Here is a 24,774-nt window from a genome sequence, read left to right on the forward strand (position 1 = left end):
ACTGTAACAAATATCAGAAGTTGCTTTGTTAACTCCAGATTACAAAACTAAGGTTCCAGTTTGGATTCCCAATTTGAGCTCAGTTACCTGATTTTGACTTGAGTGACATTCCTGCGTCAGGAGGAGAAAATCAACTTGGGGTTCCCACTACTTACAGCTATCCAGCAACAAACATTTGTGTGTGTATTTCATATGATTTAGGAGCAGGAGTAAGCCTGCAACATCATTTAATAAGATCATGGCTAAACTGAATGTGGCCTCAACTCCATATTCCTGCCTACCCAGATGATCTTTGACTTCCATGTTAGTTAACAATTTATGTACCACTGCCTTAAAAATATTCAACGAACCTACCTTCAGGGCTTTCTGAGGACAACTCCAAAAAACTGACAATCCTCACTGACAAAAACTTTTCCCATTTCCGTCTTAAATGAGAGACTCCTTATTTTTAAACTGTGTCCCCTAGTTCTAGTTTCTCCAACACGAGGAAACATCCTTTCAGGATACACCCTATCGAGATTCCTCAGGACCTTATGTTTCAATAAGAGCACCTCTCATTCTTCTTAACTTGAATGGATACAGCCCAACCTTTCCTCATAAAACAATTTGTTTATCCCAGCAATCAGTCAAGTGAATCTTCTCTGCACAGCTTCTAATGCATTTATATAATTTATTAAAACTGTACACAGTATTCCAGATGTGATCTCACCAACTGTACTACTTTTACCTTCCAGTCCCTTTGCAATAAATGACAATCTGTTTGCCTTCCTAATCACCGCTGTACCTGCAGACTAACTTTTTGTTATTCATGTACCAGGACACCCAGATCCCACTGTACTTCAGAATTTTGCAATCTCCCCTTATTTAAATAATATGCTGCTTTTCTATTCTTCCTGGCAGAATGAAAAATGTTCACATCATACTCTGCACTCAATTAGCCTACCTACACTCCATTGCAGGCTCCTCATGACCTCTTCAAAACTTCATTACCTTTGTGTCATCAGCAAATTTAGCAACCATACAATCCGTTCCTTCATCCAAATCATTGATATGAATTGGAAGTAGTTGAAGCCCCAGCACTGATCTTTGTGGCATTTCACTCGTCACATCTTGTCAACTCGAAGTTACAATTATTGCCTATTCCCTGTTTCCTGTTAGCGAACCAATCCTCCATCCATTTCAGGGGCCCTGCAATTGAAAATGCTGCCAAAAATTACTTTCAGGGTTCCATATCCCAGCAATTTGTCAATGGCTTCAGGGAGGTTTGTTATTAAATACTGGGACTGGTGATGGGGAATGGACTAGTTTTCAAATCATACTCACTATTTTAAGCTGTATTTTGTAAGCTATATACAATGACTAATTTGTTAAAGCTATGCTTATTCTAACAATTCGTATTCTGTCAGTGGCGACAATAGAAATTTTGAGATAAATTATATTTGTTTAAGAATCTTATAAAGTAGATATAAATGTATAAATAGAGAATACAATATGTTTAATATGGCAAAAGATGTATTTTCATATCGTCACTTTGAATACAGTTTTATTATGTGTGTTCTATACACTCCCTAACGGAAGATGTGTGGCTGGATGGATTCTGAGAAAAGAAACACCGAATAAAGAAAGGGAATTTAATTTTTTTTCTCCTCATTTTCAGACCTTTCCTCCCTTGATTCTAAAATGCACTGAGTAGTTCTACAGACCTCACACAAATGACAGTTCTTGTGTGAAATAATGCAGTGTGCGTTGGTGAGTTTGTTTAAGCACATCTATGTCTGATTTTTGTTTTTCTTTGCATGATGCTATATACATAAAACCTTCAGCAGGAATCACGTGAATAATGACCATGATCCCTGGCTACATTTCCCCTCCCAAACCCAGAGCCATTGTCGCAAATCATAGCACCTCAAATTCCAGTTCAGATTGGATTGGTAACTCAGCACAGGCTGGAACCTGGATCTCAACACTTTGTGTGGTTCAATACCACACCAGGCAGTTTATTTATCCACTGAACCATTAAAGAATCCATTACGTTCAATCAGCAGCAAGCAGCTATCTTCATTCCACATGTGGATTTCTAAATGGCAAGCTTTGCACCCACAGTGGCTAAAGTCATTCCATTTGGATTATTGCTAATAATGTTTCTCAAATTCTTCAGGCCTATAATGCTTCTGCAGTCAGTGACTAGACAATAAAAAGTCCTGATGCAACCATCATAAGGTAGCCTATTGAAAAGTTGTTGAGTCCTCACCAAAGATGTAACCGTGTGCAAAGTGTTTTGACCGCCTTCTATGCAACTACAGGGCATGGCAAAGAATATTATTTGGGCTAGTTTACCATTTGGAAATACTGTAGCAACAAACTGTACTACGAGATTTATGCTAGGAGTTGCATGGTGGTTATCACTGCTGCCTCACACCTCCAGGGACCCGGGTTCAATTGCAGCCTCGGGTGACTGTCTGTGTGGAGTTTGCAATTTCTCCCCATCTGTACGTGAGTTTCCTCCAAGTGTTCCGGTTTCCTCCCACAGTCCAAAAATGTGCAGGTTAGGTGGATTGGCCATGCCAAATTGCTCCTTAGTGTTCAAAAGGTTAAGTTACTTGGTTTACGGTGGCGGCGTGGGCTAAAGAAGGGTGCTCTTTCCAAGGGCCGGTGCAGACTCAATGGGCTGAATGGCTTCCTTTTGCACTGTAGATTCTATGAAAGTTCTTGGAAGATAATGAAACCAAGTTCTTGTGGAGATGTTTGCTGATCGGTTACAATTCTTCTGCCAGGGCATTAACTTGTTTGGTGGATATTTCAGAAAATTTCTAATCTATCAAATAGGAGAGAGCAGATGGATCCTGGAAATTGTCAAAGACAAATGGATCTTCATGTTTGATCACAATCCTCTAGTTGCTAGACAACCTGATTATATCTTAGATCTTTGGAGGACTGAATTCCTTCCCTTCCTTTTGACAGATTTAGGTGTTTCAGTACAGGGTATTTGCTACCTTATATCAATATTGCAACCCTTGGGTTAACCTGTTAGCATTCAGCATGAGTAGTGAAATCAATGTCGTACCAATATTTTGCCTCTGTCTTCACCGTAGAGGATAATAAATTCCAAAAACTGTAGTTATGCGGGGCACGCTGGCGCAGTGGTTAGCACTGCTGCCACAGTGCTGAGGACTCGGGTTTAATCCCCGCCCCGGGTCACTGTCCGTGTGGAGTTTGCTCATTCTCCTGTGTCGGCGTGGGTCTCACCCCCACAACCCAAAGATGTGCAGTGTAGATGGATTGGCCACACTAAATTGCCCCTTAATTGGAAACAAAAATTGGGTACTTTAAATTTATTAAAACAAAAAATAAAACTGCAGTTAATGCAAGAGGAATCTGGTACAATAACCATCACTAGGGAGAAATTATTGAATAAACTAATGGGATTAAAGGCAGATAAAGCTCCTGGACCTGATGGCCTGCACCCGAGAGTATTAATGGACGTTGCAGCAGAGATAGTAGATGCATTAGTTATGATATTTCAAAATTCCCTGTATTTTGGAAAAGTCCCGGTGGATTGGAGAAACACTAATGTGATGCCACTATTCAAAAAGGGAAGACAGGCAAAAGTAGGAAACTATGGACCGGTTAGCTTGACATCTGTGGTGGGGAAGTTGCTGAAATCAGTAAGTAAGGAGATGACTGAACATTTGGAAAGACAAAGTTTAATATACCACTGTCAGCATGGATTTGTGAAGAGTAAGTCATGCTTGACTTGCAGATTGGACGGTAGTTCACATCACTCCAATATTCATAAAGGAAGGTAGAGAGAAAGCTGTGAATTATAGACCAGTAAGCCTAACATCGGTAGTGGGGAGAATTCTTGAATCCGTTATCAAGAACTTTATAGCGGAACATTTGGAAAGCAGAGGCAGGATCAGTCAGAGTCAGCATGGATTTATGAAGGGAAACCATGCTTAACAAATCTGATGAAATTCTTTGAAGATGTAACCAGTACAGTTGACAAGGGGGAGCCAGTGGATGTGGTATATTTGGACTTTCAGAAGGCGTTTGACAAAGTCTCCCATAAGAGATTATTGTGCAAAATTAAAGTTCATGGGATTGGGGGAAGGTATTGAGGTGGATAGAAAACTGGTTGGCAGAGAGGAAACAAAGAGTAGGAATTCATGGGTCATTTTCAAATTGGCAAGCAGTAACTAGTGGGATGCCACATGGATCGGTGCTGGGAACCCAGCTATTCACAATGTATATTAATGATTTGGATGAGGGAACAAAACGTAATATGTCAAAGTTTGCAGATGATACCAAATCAGGTGGGAGGGTGAATTGTGATGAGGATGCAGCGATCCTACAGCATAATCTGTACAAGTTGGGCAAGTGGGCAAATCAATGGCAGATTCAGTATAATTTGGATAAGTGTGAGGTTATTTACTTTGTAAACAAAAACAGGAAGGCAGATTACTACTGAATGGTTGTAAATTGGGAGAGGGGAGTGTGCAGTGGGACCTGGGTGTCCTTGTGCACCAGTCGCAGCAGCAGGCGGTAAAGAAGGCTAATATGTTGGCCTTCATTGTAAGAGGTTTCGAGTATAGAAGCAGGGATGTGTTAGTGCAGTTGTACAGGGCCTTGGTGAGACCACACCTGGAGTATTGTGTGCAGTTTTGGTCTCCTTCTCTGAGGAAGGCTGTTCTTGCTCTCGAGGGAGTGCAACTAAGGTTTACCAGACTGATTCCAGGGATGGCGGGACTGTCATGTGAGGAGAGATTGACTAGGTTGGGGTTGTTCTCACTGGAATGAGAAGAATGAGTGGGGATCTCATAGAGACTTATAAAATTCTAACAGGACTAGACAGGGTAGATGCAGGGAAGATGTTACCAATGATGGGTGTGTCCAGAACCAGGAGTCACAGTCTGAGGATTCAGGGTAAACCATTTCGGACAGAGATGAGACATTTCTTCAGTCAAAGAGCAGTGAGCCTGTGAAATTCATTACCACAGGAAGTAGTTGATGCTAAATCATTGACTGTATTCAAGAGGCGGCTAGATATAGCACTTGGGGGGAATGGGATCAAAGGCTATGGGGAGAAAGTAGGATTATGCTATTGGGTTGGATGATCAGCCATCAGCGCCGGCCCTAGGGTTGCTGGCGTCCCGGGCAAGCTGAACTTCGGCGCCCTTCGGGGGGGGGGCAGGGCCGGGGGGGCCGAGGGGGGGCGGGCCCGAGGGGAGGGGGGGGGGGCAGGCCCGAGGCGGAGGGCCTGGGGGAGGGCGGCCACCGCGCATGCGCTGGTTGGCACCGGCCCAACTGCGCATGCGCGGGACCAGAGTCTCTGGCGCACCCTAGCACATGGCGCCCCGGGCGACTGCCCGAGTTGCCGGTGCCTTGGGCCGGCCCTGTCAGCCATGATCGTGATGATTGGACGAGCAGGCTCGAAATGTTGTCTCCTGCTCCTATCTTATATGTATCTATGTATGTATTGACAAACCTGCTTGGATTCTTTGAGGAATATTGAATTACTCCTTGGAATATTCTGCACAATTTTGGTTGCCACACTACTAGAAGGATATGGAGGCTTTGGAGAGGGTGCAGAGTTGGTTTACCAGGATGTTGCCTGGTCTGAAGGGAGTTAGCTGTGAGGAGAGCCTGAATAGACTTGGACTGTTTTCATTAGAATGCCGGAGGTTGAGGGGTGACCTGATGAAGGTGTACGAGATTATGAGGGGTGTACAAGATTATGAGGGGCGTGGATAGAGTGGGTGGGCAGGATGGACTGACCCCTCCTTCCCAGGGTGGAGGGGGTCAGTCACTAGGGGCATAGGTTTGGGGTCCGTGAGGCAAAGTTTTGAGGAGATGTGCGAGGCAGGTTTTTTTTACACTGAAGGTGGTGAATGCCTGGAATGCGTTGCCACAGGAGGTTATAGTTGTAGATACATTAATGGCATTCAAAAGGCATCTCGACAAATACATGGATAGGATGGGTATGGAGGGATACAGCATTAGGAAGTGCTGAGGGTTTTGGCCAAGGGTGGTCTCATGACCGGTACAGGTTTGGAGGGCCGAAGGGCCTGTTCCTGTGCTGTATTGTTCTTTGTTCTATGTAAACAGCAAGGTAGGATAATGGGGAAGCTGTGGTTGTGGTATATCTAGACTTCCAGAAGATGTTTGACAAGGTGATGCATAAAATCATCATCATCTTTATCAGTGTCACAAGTAGGCTTACATTAACACTGCAATGAAGTTACTGTGAAAATCCCCTAGTCGCCACAATACAACACCTATTCGGGTACACTGAGGGAGAATTCAGAATGTCCAATTTACCGAACAAGCACGTCTTTCGGGACTTGTGGGAGGAAACAGGAGCACGGAGGAGACCCATGCAGACACGGGGTAACATGCTGACTCCGCACAAACAGTGACCCAAGCCTGGAATCGAACTCGGGTCTCTGTCCCTGTGAAGCAACAGTGCTAATCACTGTGCTACCGTGGTGCCCTGTTTCAGGGTTTATGTTCCTATAACATAAAAGACTGATCCAGAAGGTGAGATCGCAGGGGATTGGGGGTAGAGTACTAGATTGGATTGAGGATTGGCTGACTGACAAAGCAGTCGGGATAATAGGGTCCTCCTCTAGCTGGCGAACTGTAACTAGTGGGTTGCCGTAGGGGTCAGTCCTCGAACCTCAACTGTTCACAATCTATATGTATGATCAGCAAGCAGGGATAGAGTGTAACATAGCAAAATTTGCAGATGATACTAAAATAAAATAAAATGGAAAAGCAGGCAGTGGAGTGCAGATAAAAGTTCACATACGGATATAGATAGGCAAGGAGAATGGGCCAAAATTTTGGTAGATGAGTTTAATGTGGATAAGTGTGAGGTTATCCACTCTGGCCAAAAAATAGAAAGGCAAATTGTTATCTAAATAGAAAGCAGATTCAAAATGTGCCTGGGTGTCTTTGTTCATGAATCACAGAAAGTCAGTATGCAGGTACAGAATGTAATAAAAAAAGGCAAAAGGACTGGAGTATGAAAGTAGAGAAGTGTTGTTGCAATTTTATAGGATGTTGGTGAGACCACATCTGGAGTATTGTGTCCAGTTTTGGTCTCCTTATTTCAGGAAGGATGTGGTGGCATTTGGGCAGTCCAGAGTATTGATTCCGGGGATGAAAGTTTTGATATACGAGGAGAGATTAAACAGTTTGGACTTATACTCGCTGGAGTTTAAAGGAATGACGGGACCTGATCGAGGTATATAACATACTAAGAGGGATTGATAAAGTAAACGTAGACCAAATGTTTCCCCCTTCTGGGGCAATCTAGAACAAGACGTCACAGATATTGGTTGGGAGATGGTAAATTTAAAACGGAGATGAGGAGTAACTACTTCTTGCAGAGGGTGGTGAATTTGTGGAACTAGCTGCCCCATAGTGCGGTAAAAGTTGAATCATTAAATGGTTTCAAGAAGATAGATATATTTCTGATTTTTAAAAATGGGTTAAATGGAAATGGGAACAGGCACGGAGATGGATTTGAGACCAGAACACGATCAGCCATGATCTGAACAAGTAGGCTTGAAGGGCTGAACTGCCTACTTTACCTCCTAATTCCGATGTTCCTATAACATACAGAAAAGGAGTGATTTACACTTGCTTCTGCATCAACAAGATTCCTGGTTCAAATCCTATTCTAGGGCTGACATTCAGTGATGGTCTGAGGGAAAGCTGCACTATTGGAGATGCCACCTTTTGGATGAAACATTAAATGGAGACCCAGCTGCCTGCTCCGGTGGATGTAAAACATCCCATGGCACTATTTCAAACAGTAGGGGAGTTATCTGCACTCTCTTGGCTGATAGTTTTCCTTAAAACATCCAAAAAATATCTGTCCCTACCACATTGTTGTTTACGGAAGTTTGCTGAGCACAAATTAGTTGCCACATTTCCTACAACAGTAAGTACACTTTAAAAAGTACCTCATTGGCTGTCACAATTTGAGATGTCCATAGTTGTAAAACATGCTAAGCTTTTTTGCCAATGTAGACTACAAGAACGTGGCGTTCTTCATAACTTGAAAGCGTGGATTACCATCGGAAAACCAATTCGATGTAAAAAGCGTGTTTCTACAACTGCAATGGAATGAAAGAAAATTGTCTTTAATTCACACAATTAATGTGGAGTGTTTTGAAACATCAGTGCCGTTTTGGATTATCTGGGTGATGTGTTGGGCAGGCTGGGTCGATGTGGACTACACCTGAAGCAGTGTAGCGAGAGACAGACCTCCAAAACTTGTTAAATAAAATCGTGTTGCATCTTATCGTCTTAACTACTCTACATGTTCAACTGTGGGTTGACGATATGCTGACTTGACTGGAGACCTAGTACTTACCGCATGGTGTTTGCACTGGCTAGCTCACGAACTCCGACTGTCTCAGTGGCTGGGTCCAGAGAGAGCAGGAAACCTAATGCCCTCTGGCTTTATAATGGTAGTAACCTGTCTGGTGATTGGCTGCTCTGTTCTGTCTGCTTACTGGTCATCCTGTGTGTCAATCACTGCCTGTCTGCACTCCATTATATACATAGATGTATATTATGACACTGGGGAGTTAAACTTTTATAATACTTGCGCTGTCCTGTTACCCCTGTGGTCAAATGTAACTGGGTCATCACAGTTTGGGAGTAGGAGGGCAATTGACCCATCGTGTCTGTACCGGCTCTCCAAAAGCGAAGCTCACATATGCCATTCCCCTTCCTCCCCCCCCCCCCCCCCCAGCCTGCACGTTCTTCCTTTTCAGTCAAATTCTCCTTCGAATACTTCAGTTGAACCTGCCTCCACCGCACTGAGGTGGGTGTATTCCAAACTTTAACCAATCGTCGTAGCATGAAAATAAATTTCCTCGTATCACTTTTGCTTCTTTAACTAATTACTTTATATCTTTTTTAAAAATTGCTTGTCACAAATAGGCTTCAAATGAAGTTACTGTGAAAAGCTCCTAGTTGCCACATTCCGGCGCATGTTTGGGGAGGCTGGTACGGGAATTGAACTGTGCTGCTGTCTACCCTCTTGTTCTCAATCCACACGTGCCAGAGGACTGCAAGATTGAGTTTGTTCAATTAATGGTGGGTTGGATGATTACAACCAGAATGAGATTACAATTGGCTTCAGCAAAGAAAATCAGTCAGCCTACCTGTTTTCTGTTTACTATCTAGTGACTTGCAGCAAAATCGTAGGTGTGCAACATCATTACTTGGTGGTGGAATTAATAGCTAACTCATGGGTCAGTATGATCAACTGATGGAGACGTAGAGTCATACAGTAGTCGATTTTTGAGAAAGAAATGTTGTGAAAATACACAAAATTAATTCAACGTTATATTTTATACTGTTAATCTATGTTGCTTTCACTAGGATGATTGTTGAAGGCTGCATAACTTTTAATTTTTTCGAATATTAGCATTCAATTTTAATTCGGTTCCGGGGTTTTTTTTTTTGCATATCTGCTGCTTTCCTCCGCGCCAGCCCAGGGTCATAATTTACTGCTGCAAGAATGGCGCGCATTCTTGAGGGTCACGTGCCAGTCCGCGCGGTTTCTGGGCGGGGTGGGCGGGTCGGTGACGTCGCATGCAGATGAAGGGGGCGCGGCCGCGAGGTATGGCGCCTCCTGATTGGCCGGCGGTGACGGGCGGTTTGAGGAGGGGCGGGGCAGATGAAAAAGGGAGAGGCCTAGTCCGGCTCAGCCAGACAGAGAGATCACGGAGAGGAGTCAAGAAGGTGCGGTGATCGCCACCCTCACCCATTTCGCTGCCTTAAAAAAAAACCCCACCGGTGGAGAGCATGGACAAAAAGGAATCGGTGGGGATTTGTACGGGAAAAGCTTTTTTCGTCTTTTTTTTAAATAATCGTGGTGAGTCGGTATTAAAATGGTTATGGAGAGGAGGAAAAGAATGGGAGCGTTCGCTTTTCTTTCTACCCGATCGCTTTCCTTACGCGGGGTGGGTGGGGCGTTGCATATTCGTATTTTTTTTTAACCTCACCGCCGGATCCCACCTAGTTCTCGCCGCGACGCCCGCTCTTAGCCTCTCTTTTCTCCCCACCCCCCCCCCCCCGCGCGCGCGGGGGGCAGAGCTCGCGGCCCCGCATGAGGCACGTGTCCCGCAGGGGTTGGGCTCGCGCTGCTCCCCCCCCCCCCCCGGAGCCAGTGCTCCAGCGGCGACCGTTGGTCGAGGGAGGAGGGGGGTTTGGGGACCCTATCCTCCGGCCATTACCGTCCGTTTGTGTGCCTATCACCACTTTCCCGTTTGAATATCGTCGCATTCCCTTCCTCGGGGAAGGTACGTTTACGGCTCATCAAATTTTAAAACCGATCGGGTTCGTTACAAATGGCGTTCGGATTTGGCAAACCCTCGACCGCCAACAAAAAAAATCTCCCCCCTTCCCTAAAATCCGCGCCGTCCGTCCCTCCCATTCGCCAATTTTTTTTAAAAAAAGTTGACAATAGCTGATTTATGACCTGGAGGAAGAAACTGGGCCCCGTGTTCACTGCGGTAACTGCGATCATGGCTTTCCCCTTCCTTCCCGCTACCGTTCGGCAATTTTTATTTGTGTGTGTACGGTGTTTTTTCCCCCCGCGAATCGATTTTTTTTGTCGACCTGAAACGAATGCTTGTTTTGAGTCGTTGGCGGATCGTTGTAAACGAGGGGGGGGGGGGGGGGGAGAATTTGCCCTTGATGGTTGATTGGGGGGGGGGAGACCATTCCGCCGCTCCGAAAGAGAGAGTTTTGTTGTTGTATAATTTGTGTGCGCGTGTAGGATTTCTCCCGAGCTGGATTTTTCTTTGACCAGTCCACTGGCTGAGGTAGTAGTTTGTGTTGTTGGAAGGGTCTGTGACACTGCCCAGTATGGAGATAACTGCGCAAGCTACTGCCTTGCCAGTGCTGGTGAGCACTCGGCGGAGAGACCGACCATCATCACATCCATCAAAAGGAGAGAAAACAGATCGGCTGCAATGTCCTCTTCTCCAAGACATCTTTCCAGGACATTCGGAACGTGGGTTGAATTATCCCCCCCCCCCCCCCATGTATCTTGGGTCTGGTTAACCCCCCCCCCAATTTCGCATCCCTTGAATGTATTTTTTTAAATGTGAAATCAATCAATGTTTCGCTTCGGCTGCTTTCCGAAGCCTACGTTTGACCCTGAATCATTATGCGAAGCAGTCATGAGATGAATTAGTTCACTTTCTTAATTGGAGCATGAAGGGTTGGTTGCCTGCCTGTGGGGTTTTTTTTTTGTCGCCGAGTCTTTTCCTTTTACTGTTAACCGGCCAATAATGTAGGTTTGGCTTTTTAAAATCTACATGTGCCGTTTTTTGTTGGGTGTTCAGGTGTCATCGCACAGGTGCAGAACAGGCTCGTTTTTACCGAAGGAAAGGAGCAAACGCAATCTTGTTTGGACTTTTCCCGTTTCTTTCCCCCACCCCACTCAATATTTAAACGCAGCAATCCGTGCAGCTACTGTAGAATCATCACAGTTCTGTGTAAGGAATGGAACCAAATTCAATGGCTATTACATTGTCAAATGCGGTCATAACGTGCTATTAACCTGATCTGTGTTCTGATTAATCCTGATCTCCAACTCTGATATTGGTTTGCTGCTGCGCGTGTTCATTGTCTATTCCCTGGGGAATGGATCTCATTTGTATGAATCAACTGTTGCCACTTTCTCCCTTTCTAATTAAAATGGTTTATATTACTACTATACATGTGTTTTTTTTCCTGCGGAGGGGGGGGTGGCAATTTTCACTTTTTAAAAAGTGGTCACAGTTGAACACTTAACATTAATAAAGCTTCAGATGTTTATTGTGCAGATCAACAGGTGCACCTCTGTTTGCCTGGCATAGGTGGCTGGGTTGGTGCAGACGGTCAGATTGCCTATTATACAATGCAACACCACTCAAACTGCACAAATGACTGCCCCACTTCAAAATCTTTGGGACCTAGATATTAATTGATGTCAGATGTGTTCACTATGGCTAGCTGTTTTAGAGAACACTTTACAAGTAAATGCTACGGTTATGTATTTGGAAGTCTCCAAATAAATAAAATAAAAATTGTGAAAAAGGGACAGCGTGCCACCTGAACATTTGTAAGCAAAACTATTTGACCTGCAGGAGTGACTGGGTGTGGTAGTAAATTGAAAAAAGTATTATTAAAGTATGCTGTTTTGATGGGTAGCAGATGTTGTAATGGAGATAAAAACAATATCTTTGATTTGTCAAAATGTGGATTTGGCAAATCTGCTAGAAACATTCAGATCTATCGGCATCCAGAGAAAATAGTTAGTTCATGTTTCGGGTCAAGGACCTTCAGAGCTAGCATTGACTTAATCTCTGGTTATTTGCAGGGCTGACTGCTTGGAATCAAATATTTTGGCTTCTGAGCTATCTCCAAAGAACCAGTGGTGGCTCTGAGTTTCCTGCCCCTGCACGTTTTCTACCCAGAATAGAATTTTGCAGAATGTTTAAATTAAATATGAGGATCTCTAGCACTGACATGATCCTTAACGGCAACATTCTTAAAACCATTAAATGGTTTTACGGGGGGCCAATTAAACCAGTGATTATTATTAAATGCATGTATGTTCTTTATAGGAATAATTTAAAAATTTGAGTTTCAAAATTGTGTTGCTATGGAAGAGAGTTGGTGATTAGTGTAACAACTTTGACGATTAGAAAATTAGTGTTTTCCTTCACCGGTAAACCTTGTGGCATTGCCACTTCGATTATAGTTAGATTGCCTCCTTTTTATAGAGCCTAGTATTCAATGACAGTGCCAGCCATTGGCTTGATGCTTTGAAGAGTCAATCCTGCGTGGCAGATTTTAGTTTTTCCCCCAATCAATCTTGTAATCGCTGCTTACTCTGTATCCCTGAATGGACAACGGTGAACAAAATGAAGTGACCCAACATTTTCATGATCAATCACTTTCAGGCTTGCAGTTAAAATGTTTCCCATTAATGTAAGCTTGCTCTCATAATGCATAATTTGCTCCTGCTGAGCGGTAAGACAGGCCAAGCTAATGTGTCCCGTTACATTATTTGGTTGATTATGGCCAATACTTGACAATTCACAGCAGTTAGTAACCTATTACCTTGTTCTGATTTTCTTTTTGTATTCCAAATGTACACAACAGAACAAAATTTCTACAGTTCTTTGTTCTTGCAGCTGATAGTTAGGATAACTATGTTGTGATAACTTGAATTAGGACACTAAAGTTATCCACAACACTACATTATGGTTGGTGTCTCAATCCCAGCACTTGCCAGCCTGAATATTTCAGAACACCAGACAGGCCCCATGTATTCGTTCCAAAGCCTATCCTGCCATTGTTGACAGCTCCCTTAAATATCCTTATAATCGAGCAGCTGTCCAGCCACCTGAACTTGTCTTTGCATAACTGATACCTCAAGTAAGAAGTCTGACAACAGGTTAAAGTTCAACATGTTTATTTGGAGTCACTCCAAAAGACTTCTTACTGTGCCCACCCCAGTCCAACGCTGGCATCTCCACATCATGGATACCTCACAGGTAAGCAATGGATAGTGATTGAAAAGCAAAATATATCTATTTTCTCTTTCTTAATTGAATGAGTTTTGGTGGCAAGGCCAGTATTTATTGCCCTAAGGTGAACTCCCTCAAGGAAAATGAAAACATTTTAATAGGAATAGGAACTCTAATGCAATGAAGGATAATAATGAAGGGTTATTGAGAAGACATCAAAAATCTTGAAAAATAATTGATGAATGAATCAAACCGGATGAAATTAGTTTAGATGGATGGTGTTGGAATGTTTGAGGTTCAAATGCAATCATGGAAATGCTGTTACATGTATATAATAATTCATTAAGAAAGGAGATAGTGGCAGAGAACTGGTGGATAACTTATTTTATAACCAGGTCATAATATAGTCCCATTAATTAATCTTGATAAGATAATGGCATATGAAGCTATCTAACTAACCCCTCAAATGGGTGGTACGGTAGCACAGTGGTCAGCACTGATGCTTCACCGCCAGGGTCCCAGGTTCGATTACCAGCTTGGGTAACTGTCTGCACGCTCTACCTGTGTCTCGTGGGTTTCCTCCCACAAGTCCCAAAAGACTTGCTGTTAAGTAATTTGGACATTCTGAATTCTTCCCCTGGAGCTCGGGGACCTGGCTGCATAGGGATATCAGTGACAGTGGCTGTCTTGGACAGCTCCCTAACAAAGGGAAACCCTGGAGTGCAGGGGTCGTCCACCAGGTAAGTATGGTTAATCCCACAGGAGCAGGGAGGACAAGCCCCCCACCAGGATAGTCACCTGGGATGAAAGGGGACTCAACGGCCCAGTGAAAAGATCCAGAATCTTCATCCATCTAAGAAACATGAAAGCCAACATAGTCTCCCTCCGAGACACCTGAGAGCAGGACCGACTCAACTGCGGGTAAGAAGGGGCTGGGTGGGACAGACCTACCATTCTTGTTACGGGAGGGTGGGGGTGCCGACACTGATCAACAAGAGGACAATGTTAAGGGCGATGAAGACAGTTACGGACCCAGGACGGTGCGTCGTGGTTAGCGGGGCCCTGGACGGGACACCGATTGTACTGGTAACGTGTAAGCTCAATTGGGATGACACAAAATTTGTGAAAAAGGTGATGGCTGAATCCCTCGACACACCGACTGATCAAGGGAAGGGTACTTTTAACTACAGGACCCAAGGACAGACGGGTCATACCCCAAAACAGGGAAGACCTCGAGCATGGCCAAGGAACTCTAATTGTGTGGAGCAGATGGGAGTGATAGACCCTTGGAGGTTCCCCCGCTCAGGGGAGAAGGAGTTCTTCTCTCCAGTATACAACATATTTACCAGGATTGATTTCTTTGTGGTGGGGAAAGCAGTGCTTCCAGGGCTGGTCAAAATTGAGTACTCCGCAATTGTAATCTCCACACTATGGATGTGAGGTTGGAGATGGGCAGAGCCCAATGCCCCACATGTGGAGATTGGACACTGCCCTACTAGCCGACAAGGCTTTTAGCAAAAGGATATCGCAGGCCATTGCAGAGTATACGGAGAACAACCAGAATGTGGCGATCTCACCCTCCACGTTCTGGGAGGTGCTAAACGTTGCGATTCGAGGGGCAATTATGCCCTTCAAAGCGCAAAGAGACCGGGAGGAAATGACAGCTAGGCAGCAGCTGTTCGACTCCATACTGGAGGTGGACCATAAATACTCCGAAGCCACGTAGTGTTCCTGGCGAAGAGAAAAAAAGCTACAAATGGACTTTGACCTGCTCTCCACGAGGAAGGCAGTGCACCAACTCCGCCAAACACGGAGACCGTTTACCAACATGGACACAAAGCCAGCCGCCTGCTAGCACACCTGAGAAAGCAGGCAACCACTCGAGAGATTGCATAAATCAGAGACAGTAGAGACACATTAGAAGCAGACCCAGGAAAGGTCAACAAAACCTTTTTAAGGCCTTTTACCAAAGGCTGTACTCCTCGGAACCCTCAGCAGGGGAATCGGGGTTGAAACGGTTCCTCGATGGACTGGTCATGCCAGTTGTGGGGGAGGACAGAAAATGGGTCTTGGCAGCACCATGAGAACTGGGGCAGATCATGGAGAGTATTAGCTCCACGCAGGTTGGGACCAGACGGGTTCCCGGCAGACGTCTACAAAAAATTTGCGACAACACTGACCCGCACCTGCGGGAGATGTTCACTGACTCGTTGGCTCAGGGAACGCTGCCACCTACACCAGCACAGGCTCAATCTCGCTAATACCTAAGAAAGACAGACCCAATGGAATGTGCGTCGTACAGACCCATCTCACTACTTAATCGTAGATGCCAAAATCCTAGCCAAAAGGCTGGAGGACTGCGTCCCAGAGGTGGTCACAGAGGACTAGATGGGCTTTGTCAAAGGTAGACAGCTAACACCGAACATCAGGCGACTGCTGAGCATGATATTAACCCCACCCAGGGAGAGAACACCAGAGGTGATCGTCTCCTTGGACACAGAAAAGGCCTTTGACAGAGTCGAGTGGTAGTACCTCAGAGATACTGGAGCGGTTCGGGCTAGGATCAGGGTTCACCTCCTGGGTGAAGCTGCTAGACAATGCTCCCACGGTGAGTATATGGACAAACGACACCAACTCCCAGTACTTTCAGCTGCACTGGAGCACCAGGCAGGGATGCCGCTGTTCGCCCTAACGATTGAACCAATAGCGATCGCTCAGAATAGCAGAAAAACTGGAGGGGAATCCAAAGGGGAGGCAGACAGCACAGAGTGTCACTCCGTGCAGGTGACTTGCTCCTCTACATCTTGGATCCACAAAGCAGCATGGAAGGAACCATCACGCTCCTAAAAGTGCCTTCTCAGGCTACAAACTCAACTGGGTAGTGACAGCCAAACGAGTATGGGGATGGATTAAAGAGCCAGAAGCCGAGTGGCTGCGCATGGAGGAGGCCTCCTGCAGGGGGACCTCGCTCGGGGCCCTCACCACAGCGGCATTTCCATCCCCACCCAAAAAACATTCCAGCAGCCCAGTGGTGGTAGCCACCCTCCAGACCTGGAACCAACTACGGCAGTAATTCGACCTGACCAAAATGTCTGACAAAGCTCCCGTCTGCAATAACCACAGGTTCACACCAGCACTCAAAAGTAGAGACAGGACAGTGGGGCCACTGACAGTCAGGGACCTATACACTAACGGCAGGATCATAACACTGGATGAACTGACAGATTTCAATTAGCTAGAGGCAATGAACTAGGGTACCTGCAGCTCAAAAGCCTCCTACGGAAGGAGACCAGTACGTACCCATGGCCACCAGGACAGACACTACTAGAGGAGTTACTTGACGCAAACATTCTGGGTAAAGGAAACTAGTGACATGTAAGAACGACTGGTAGAGAGGGCCGACACCGTACTAAACACAACAAGGAAGAAATGGGAGGAAGACCTGGGGCCCAAAATAGGGTGGGGACTCTGGAGTGAAGCACTGCATAGGGCAACTCCATGTGCGCAAGACTCTACCTAATGCAACTAAAGGTGGTACATAGAGCCCACTTAACAAGAACCTGAATGAGTAGGTTCTTCCCGGAGGTGGGGGACAAATGTGAATTGTGCCAAGGAGGCCCGGCCAACTATGGCCACATATTCCGGTCTTGTCTTAGACTTGTTGGTTATTGGGCAGCCTTCTTCGAGGCAATGTCCAAAGTGATAGGGGTGAGGGTAGAGCTGTGCCTGAAAGTGGCGGTCTTCGGGGTCTCTGACCAGCCAGATCTCTACATGGGGAGCAGGGCTGATGCCTTTGCCTCCCTGATCGCCTGTTATAGAATCCTGCTTGGCTGGTGGTCAGCAGCACCACCCAAAGCTGCAGACTGCCTATTCGACCTATCCCATTCATACAACTGTTCCGGGACCAGTTTGTGGCCAACCAACCAACAAGCTGGTGAATAATCAAGTAGCCAAGTGCCAGGGGAAAGTAGCCAAAGAATGAGGAAAGAGAAGGAAGGAGGGAAAGACACGGGATGGTAACAGTGCAAGAGGGGGTAGCTAAACACAACAGAAAATAAAGGAGAACTGCAAGGCAGAGGGGGGGGGGGGGGGGGGGGGCAAAAGGAGACCGGGAACAGACGAGGGGAACCGGGTTGGGGGGGGGGGGGGAAAGGGAAGACGAGGGAACACAAACTGGAAGGAGAGTACAGGAAAGGACAATGGCCATGACGAACACAGCGACAGAGAGTAATAAAGTATAGGAGGAAGAAACGATCAACAGCCGAAGCGGAGGTAAACGCACAACAGCGAAAACCAACTGGGAGAATCATACAATTTACAGTGCCGAAGGAGTCCATTCGGCCCATCCAGTCTGCACCGGCCCTTGGAAAGAGCACCCTACTTAAGCCCACGCCTCCACCCTATCCCCGTAACAGTGATCCCACCTAACCTATTTTGGACACTTAACGGCAATTTATCATGGCCAATCCACCTAACCTGCACATCTTTGAACTGTGGGAGGAAACCGGAGTACCCGGAGGAAACTCATGCAGACATGGGGAGAACTTGCAGACTCCACACAGACAGTGACCCAAGCCGGAAATTGAACCTGCGACCCTTGAGCTGTGAAGCAACTGTGCTAACTACTGTGCTACACCATCCTGCACCATGAAGCAAGCAACATCGGGGGTGCCACCCAGGTAGGCAGTAGAGAGTAGTGAATTTATGTAATTATTTACCGCAGAAGCTGTGGATGCTGTGTCATAGGAATGTTCAAGGCTGGGATAGATTTTTAATCAGTAAAGGAATCGGGGGTTATAGGGATAAGGCGGGAAAGTGGAGTTGAGGATTATCATTTCTGATCAGTCATGATCTCATTGAAAGGCGGAATGGCCTACTTCTGCTCCTACTTATGGTTTTATGGTACATCTGGAGAACCTTCTCTATGCCAATGAGAGCAGATCCCGTCTCGGCAGATTTTGAAGATTGAGTATGGCAGCATAGAAGTCTTGTGTTGTCACAGGCATTTTTTGAGAAGATGCCTTGCTGAGTTTAATACTGTACCTACTCTGCCAAACCATTCAATTCGGTAGAGGGGGCTGTTTGGGATGTGTTCAAAGTACGATGTGTGTGCAATGTCTTTGAGCTCCCTGGAGACAAATTGCCAGGCGTTGTCCGTCATTATCCTTTGGGGAATGCCATATGTAGAAAAACGTCTCTTAAGCTTTCCAATGTTTGTATTTCATTTCATGTCTGCCATGTCACCATGGCCTGAGTATAAGTAGTCAAGGACCAGATACTGTTTCCCATTCCATTTGAATATATCTGCTGCCATAAGTGACCATGGAAGGTCTGGGACCACATGGAGGTGGAGTGGTTCTTTGGTTTGATAAGGCCTGAGTGCATTGCATGGTGCACAGCTGGATACCCCCCTCTCTATGTCCGCATACATTGAGAACCGTTACATGGTTTTCCTTGCCTACACTTTGGCTCAACTCCAGGGTGCCCTTGGTGGAGTTTCTGGTTGTAATACCTCTGCAGAGAATCTCAATCTATCTTGCATGGTTAACTTCTCTCTCATAGCGTAGAAGATGCGAAGCTCATGGAGTAGCTCCTTTGAGAACACTGACCAGCCTTCATAATTACATCATGGAGCTGCCTGCATGTGTCATCCTGTAGGGCAGCTTTAAATCCATCGATTCTACAGGATGACAATTCTTGAATCATCATGACAACAATGTCCTTCTTACAATCTGCCTGGTCAATGCTGAGTAGCTGGAGAGGGCATCCCGTGAGGTATAGCTCCTTACCATGCTTCTAGAGGACACCTGAGGTCGTAGCATGAGAATCGTATACTGCAGGCATTGTGATGCAATATGAAGAGGCTTATTAAGCACAGTTATGAGCAGCTGCCGATCAATTTCAACGTTGGCAGTGCAGCCGTAGACAAAGTCATGAAATCTCTGACATGCAAAGACTAAGGCAAGGAGTTCCTTCTTGATCTAGGCATAATGAGTTTCAATGTCAGTGAGTGTTTTTGATGCAAAGTCTATTGGCTGCTATTCTGGATAAAGACTGTGCCAACTCCATGCTGGAGATGGGGTCTTTGATGAAAGTACAGGTGCTCAAATGTCAAAGTATTGTAGCACCAGAAGCACTGAAAGCAGATGTTTGAGATTGTTGAACACAGTAAAGTGATGCACCTACTAACACCATTTGACATCCTGATGAAGAAGCGAATGGAGGGATCCAGTCATCTCACTTGCACATAAATAAATTATTCATTATACCATGGAAACGCTGCGGGCATGCTTGTCCTCAGGAGTGGATATTTTCCATATAGCCATTGTCTTGTCCTGATTTGACTTTACACAATCGGCTGTGAGCAGGTGGCCCACGTAAGGAACCTGGTTTTCCCTGAACCTGGATTAAGCAGGTTTGAGCTTCAACTATATGGCCCCGATTCTGTTGAGGACCAAACTCAAATGTGCATCATGTATGATCCTAGACCAGGATGTCATTGATGATGATTTCACAGGATTGTCCATCAAAGAGTTGTTCCATAGACCATTGGAAGACCTCATCGCCAGTGGAGATCCCATGGGGCATGCAGATGAAGTGGCATCTGCCTACCAAAGACATGAACATAGTTAGCTTTGGGGATTCTTCATCCAGCGGGATTTGCCAAAATCCGTAGTTCACATTCAGGCATGTGTGCTATAACCTGTTCAATCATCTTCATGGGATAGTGGGTCTCAGCAGTGACTTATTTAGGTGAACTAGGTCAATGCAGATCCTGATCATACCACAGCTACCGTTGCAGAAACCCACCCTGAGGCCTCATCTTGTCATTCAATCGACTACTTTCTGTTTCATAGCAAGGGGTACTCTTCTTGGAACACAGACAGCGGGCATTACTGAGTCATCCAGCCTCATGTGATATATGATGGACACCTTCCCAATGATATTAGTCAAACAGTTTTTTGTATTCTAGCATTTCTGGGGCTTGGTGCTGTAGAGTATGTATATTTGGTCCAAGGTGGATTAACCCCAGTATAATAATGTCCTGGAGACCCAACAACTGTTTTACATCTTGGTCAACCACGTGGAATTGGAATCTGCCTTGTGTGCAGTGCATGATGGCCACACCTTCTTTACGTATGATCTGTCTGCCATACATGATGAGATTTATCTTGGTGGTAGAATCTAGTGCAGCATAGGGAGCAGAAGCTGCTTCGACAGAACATTGTATTTTGCCCCGGTGTCGATTTTGAACTTAAGTTTTACATTGCTGTGAGCAATATTTAACATAGCATAGATTTCACTTTTTCTCATGAGAGAGTCAATGCTCTTGCAGTAAAATGTTTGGATTGGCTCAGTGTTCTGGTTGTTTTGATTGACCTCCAGCTCACCACTCTATTTGTGATCCAAACTTTGGAGGAGTAGCAAGCTGCAATGTGGCTAGTTGTAGTGGCAGGTTACTGTGACTTGGACCGGCAACAATTGTCAAAGTGGTTCCACTTGCCACAGTTGTTGCAACGTCTGTCAAGGCGAAGAATGTGTTTCTGTTTTGGGGATGATGGCTGTCGCAGTTCGAGCAGGGTGTGTTCTGTGCCACAAATACCTTTGTTTCCAACCGTGGTTCCTTGGTGCTTCTCTTTGATTGGTCATTTGGCATTCAGACACAGATGGCAGACTCTAACATGAGGTTTCTTTCTCGGAGCAATTGTTTGCACACGGCATTGCTGTGTATTTCACAGATGATACGGTCTCTCACATGTTCGTCAGTGAGGGTACCGAATGCACACATTTTAGCCAGGGTTTTCAAAGTGATAAGTGTATGATTGTACAGACTCGTTGTGTTACTGGTTAGTGGTGTTAGAAACATGTCTGTTCAAGGTGATGTTTTTTACCAGCACGCATGTCTGTTTACATTTCTTTAACAGTACCTCCAGATCCTCTTTTTCTTCTCCTTGGAAGACAAAGGATTCAAATTTTTTGACAACCTCTGGGCCCGCTAGTTTCAACAGTGTTTAGGTTTCTGCCTTCTTTGATTTATTAGAAAGATCAGTAAAACAGTAGACGCACCATTCTTTTTTAAACTTCTTCCAGTTACCAGTGATGTTTTCATCAAAAATGAGCATGTTGATGCACCAACTCGGCTCGTTCCTGACACCCTGTAAAGTTACTGGGTTGTATGGAAATGAATACAGAGGACTAACAGGTTGAACTATTTACTGAAAGATATTAGCAGCTCTTACATGCTGTGTATCTGTCCATGCTTGGGGAAAACTCCCACACTATTGACGCATCACTTCCTGTGTACACGTCATCCTGATATATACATGACCACTCAGACTACAAATATGATACTTGGGACTGGGATTAGATTGGGGCTAGGTTAGGGTTAGTGTGGTAACTTAACAACAGATGGTAGTCGAAACAATGTAGTGAAAGTCAATTTTTTATATATAAAAATAATGAAGTTTAAAATACAGAATGGACTCAAATGGGAGAAACTCGCTAAACATTGTAATAACAATAACCGAGCTGAATTAGACCTAACGACAATTAATTACGAGTATACACAGGTAACAATAATATCTAATGACGTTACAACACTTATTGATGACATCAGCAATAGAAATAAGTGAGAAGATACATAATAACACTCTATAACATCTGTGGTGGACAAATTTCTAGAATCTAATCAGGGTTGGAATAACTGAACACCATGAACATTTTCTTACCTTTTTTAGAAAATATTTTATTGAAGCATTTTAAATTTTCACAGTTTTAACACTTTAACATTTCTTAAACAATCGAGCGGGCCAACACACACAAAAAACATAAAAATAACACCCCCACTACCCCCACCCTATTTCCGAATTACCCGTATACAAAGTTCCCTGTCCTTGTTTTACACGACCATACCTCCCATTTTCCCCCACCCCCTTGCTGCTGACGTTCAATTTCCCTTGAAGAAGTCTGTGAACGGCTACCACCTTGGGCCAATCACTGAATTGAGCCTCTCAATGCAAACTTAATATCTTTTCCAGCCTGAGAAACCCTGCCATGTCGCTGACACACACTCCTGACTTTGGAGGCTCCGAGTCCCTCCATCCCAGCAAAATCCATCTCCAGGCCACCAGGAAGGAGTAGGCCAGAACATCGCCCCCACCCACCACCTCCTGGGCCCCCGGATCTCCCAATATCCCAAATATTGCCAATTCTGGACTCGGAGTCACCCTCTCTTCCAGGACCTCTGACACTTTAATATTTCTTAAACAATCAAGCGGGCCGACACACACAAAAAATATAAAAATAACACCCCCACTACCCCCACCCTATTATCCACAAATCCCTGCCAGAATCCCCTCAACTTCGGACATGCCCAAAACATATCAACATGGTTGTGATTCGCCCGGCTTCCCCACAGCGTCCGCACATATCCCCCACTTCCTCAAAAACCTACTCATCCGGGCCACAGTCGTATGAGCCCTATGGACCACCTTGAACTGGATCAGACTAAGCCCGGCACACGGCGAGGATGGATTGACTCTCCTCGAGGCCTTTCCCCATAGTCCGACTTCCAACTACCCTCCCAATTCTTCCTCCCACTTCCTCTTCACCTCCCCGATTGGGACTCCTTCCCACTCCATCAATTCCTTCTATATCTCCGAGACCCTCCCCTCAAGGGGAGGTGAGGACAGCTTGGAACCTGCCTCCGGACAAAATCTCGTATCTGTAGGTACAGAAACCTGTTTCCACCCGGCAATGCAAACTCCTCTTGTGCCTCCAGGCTCGGGAAACCCACCTCAATGAAGAGATCCCCAAATATCTCATTCCCTGCCCGCTGCCACCTCCTAAAGCCCCCATCCAGTCCCCCAGAACAAAACTGTGATTGTCACATATCGATGACCGCACTGATGCCCCCTCCAATCCCATGTGCTGTCTCCATTGCCCCCACTCCCTCGGGGCTGCCACCATCACTGGGCTTGTGGAGTACCGGGCTGCGAGAATGGCAGGGCTGCTGTTAATAAAGCCTCCAAACTCGTACCCCTGCAGGATGCTGCCTCTACACACTCTCTAACCCTAACCCACCCCCACTACCCACTTCCTGACCATCGATATGTTGGCCGCCCAGTAGTAATTAATAAAACTCGGGAGGGTCAAGCCTTCCCTTCCCGCGACCCCGTTCCAGGAAGGCCTTCTTCACCCGAGGCGTATTACCAGCCACACACAACCCGAGATTACCGGACTCATTTTTCTAAAAAAGGCCTTCAGGACAAAAATCAGGAGATGTTGAAAAAAGAACAGCAGCCTCAGGAGGACTGTCATCTTCACCAGTGTCAGCGGGAGCATGTCGCACCTGCGGAAATCCCTTTTCATCTGGTCAACCGCTTTACCCAAATCCTTAGCCACCTGAATCCCCAGATACCTGAAGTTCTTCCCCACCACATTAAAAGGTAAGTCCCTCAGTCTCCTTTCCTGCCGCTGTGCCTGAATCGCAAACACCTCGCTCTTTCCCATATTTAGTTTGTAGCCTGAAAACTGCCCAAATTTTTCCAATGTCTCCATGGTTCCAGCTATCCCTCCCAATGGTCTGTAATATAAAGATGTAAATCGCCTGCGTAGAGAAAGACCCTATGGTCCAGCCCCCTCCAGACATTCGGTGACCTAAAGGCCATTGCCAAGGGTTCTATGGCCAGGGCAAACCGTAGAGGAGAGCTCGGGTACCTCTGTCTTGTCCCCCGACAAACACTAAAATATTCTGACCGGACCTGGTTGGTTCTTGCATTCGCCACCGGAGCCTGATATAGCAACCAGACCCAATCCACAAATCCTTGCCCAAACCCAAACCTGCCTAGATAGGTAATTCCATTCCACCCGGTCAAAAGCCTTTTCTGCCTCCAGAGCTACTACCACCTCAACCTCACGCCCCTCCGCTGGCATCATTATAACATTTAAAAGCCGTCTAGTGTTGGACATCAAGTGCCTGCCCTTCACAAATTCCGTCTGGCCCTCCCCGATTACCTCCGGGACACAGTCCTCTATGCGTGTGGCCAAGATCTTTGCCAGCAATTTAGCGTCTATGATCAAAAGGAAGATCGACCTGTATGATCCACAGCTCTCTGGGTCTTTATCCCATTTCAAGATGAGAGAGATCAATGCCCATGATAGCGTTGGGGGGAGCACGCCCAGTTCCTTAGACTCATTAATGACCTTAAACAGGAGCAGCCCC

General features: G+C 45.6%; 2 long non-coding RNA genes across 6 annotated transcripts in view; one reads left to right on the forward strand and one right to left on the reverse strand.

Moving 5' to 3' along the window:
- Window positions 1-954: 954 nt before the first annotated feature.
- Window positions 955-9,503, reverse strand: LOC119954701. Its single transcript, XR_005458298.1, has 3 exons — window positions 9,183-9,503; window positions 7,971-8,123; window positions 955-1,188 (listed from the first exon to the last, which is right to left on the reverse strand). It is a non-coding gene; the product is annotated as an uncharacterized LOC119954701 (long non-coding RNA).
- A 233-nt stretch (window positions 9,504-9,736) lies between these two features.
- LOC119954699 overlaps window positions 9,737-24,774 on the forward strand; it is a 248,415-nt gene continuing 233,377 nt past the window's right edge. For all 5 annotated transcript variants that reach the window (XR_005458293.1, XR_005458294.1, XR_005458296.1 and 2 more), the window contains exon 1: window positions 9,737-10,325. This is a non-coding gene — a long non-coding RNA (uncharacterized LOC119954699). The remainder of the gene's footprint in view (window positions 10,326-24,774) is intronic.

Source organism: Scyliorhinus canicula, chromosome 20 (genome assembly GCF_902713615.1).
Source record: "Scyliorhinus canicula chromosome 20, sScyCan1.1, whole genome shotgun sequence".
In the NCBI taxonomy this organism is placed as follows: Eukaryota; Metazoa; Chordata; class Chondrichthyes; order Carcharhiniformes; family Scyliorhinidae; genus Scyliorhinus; species Scyliorhinus canicula.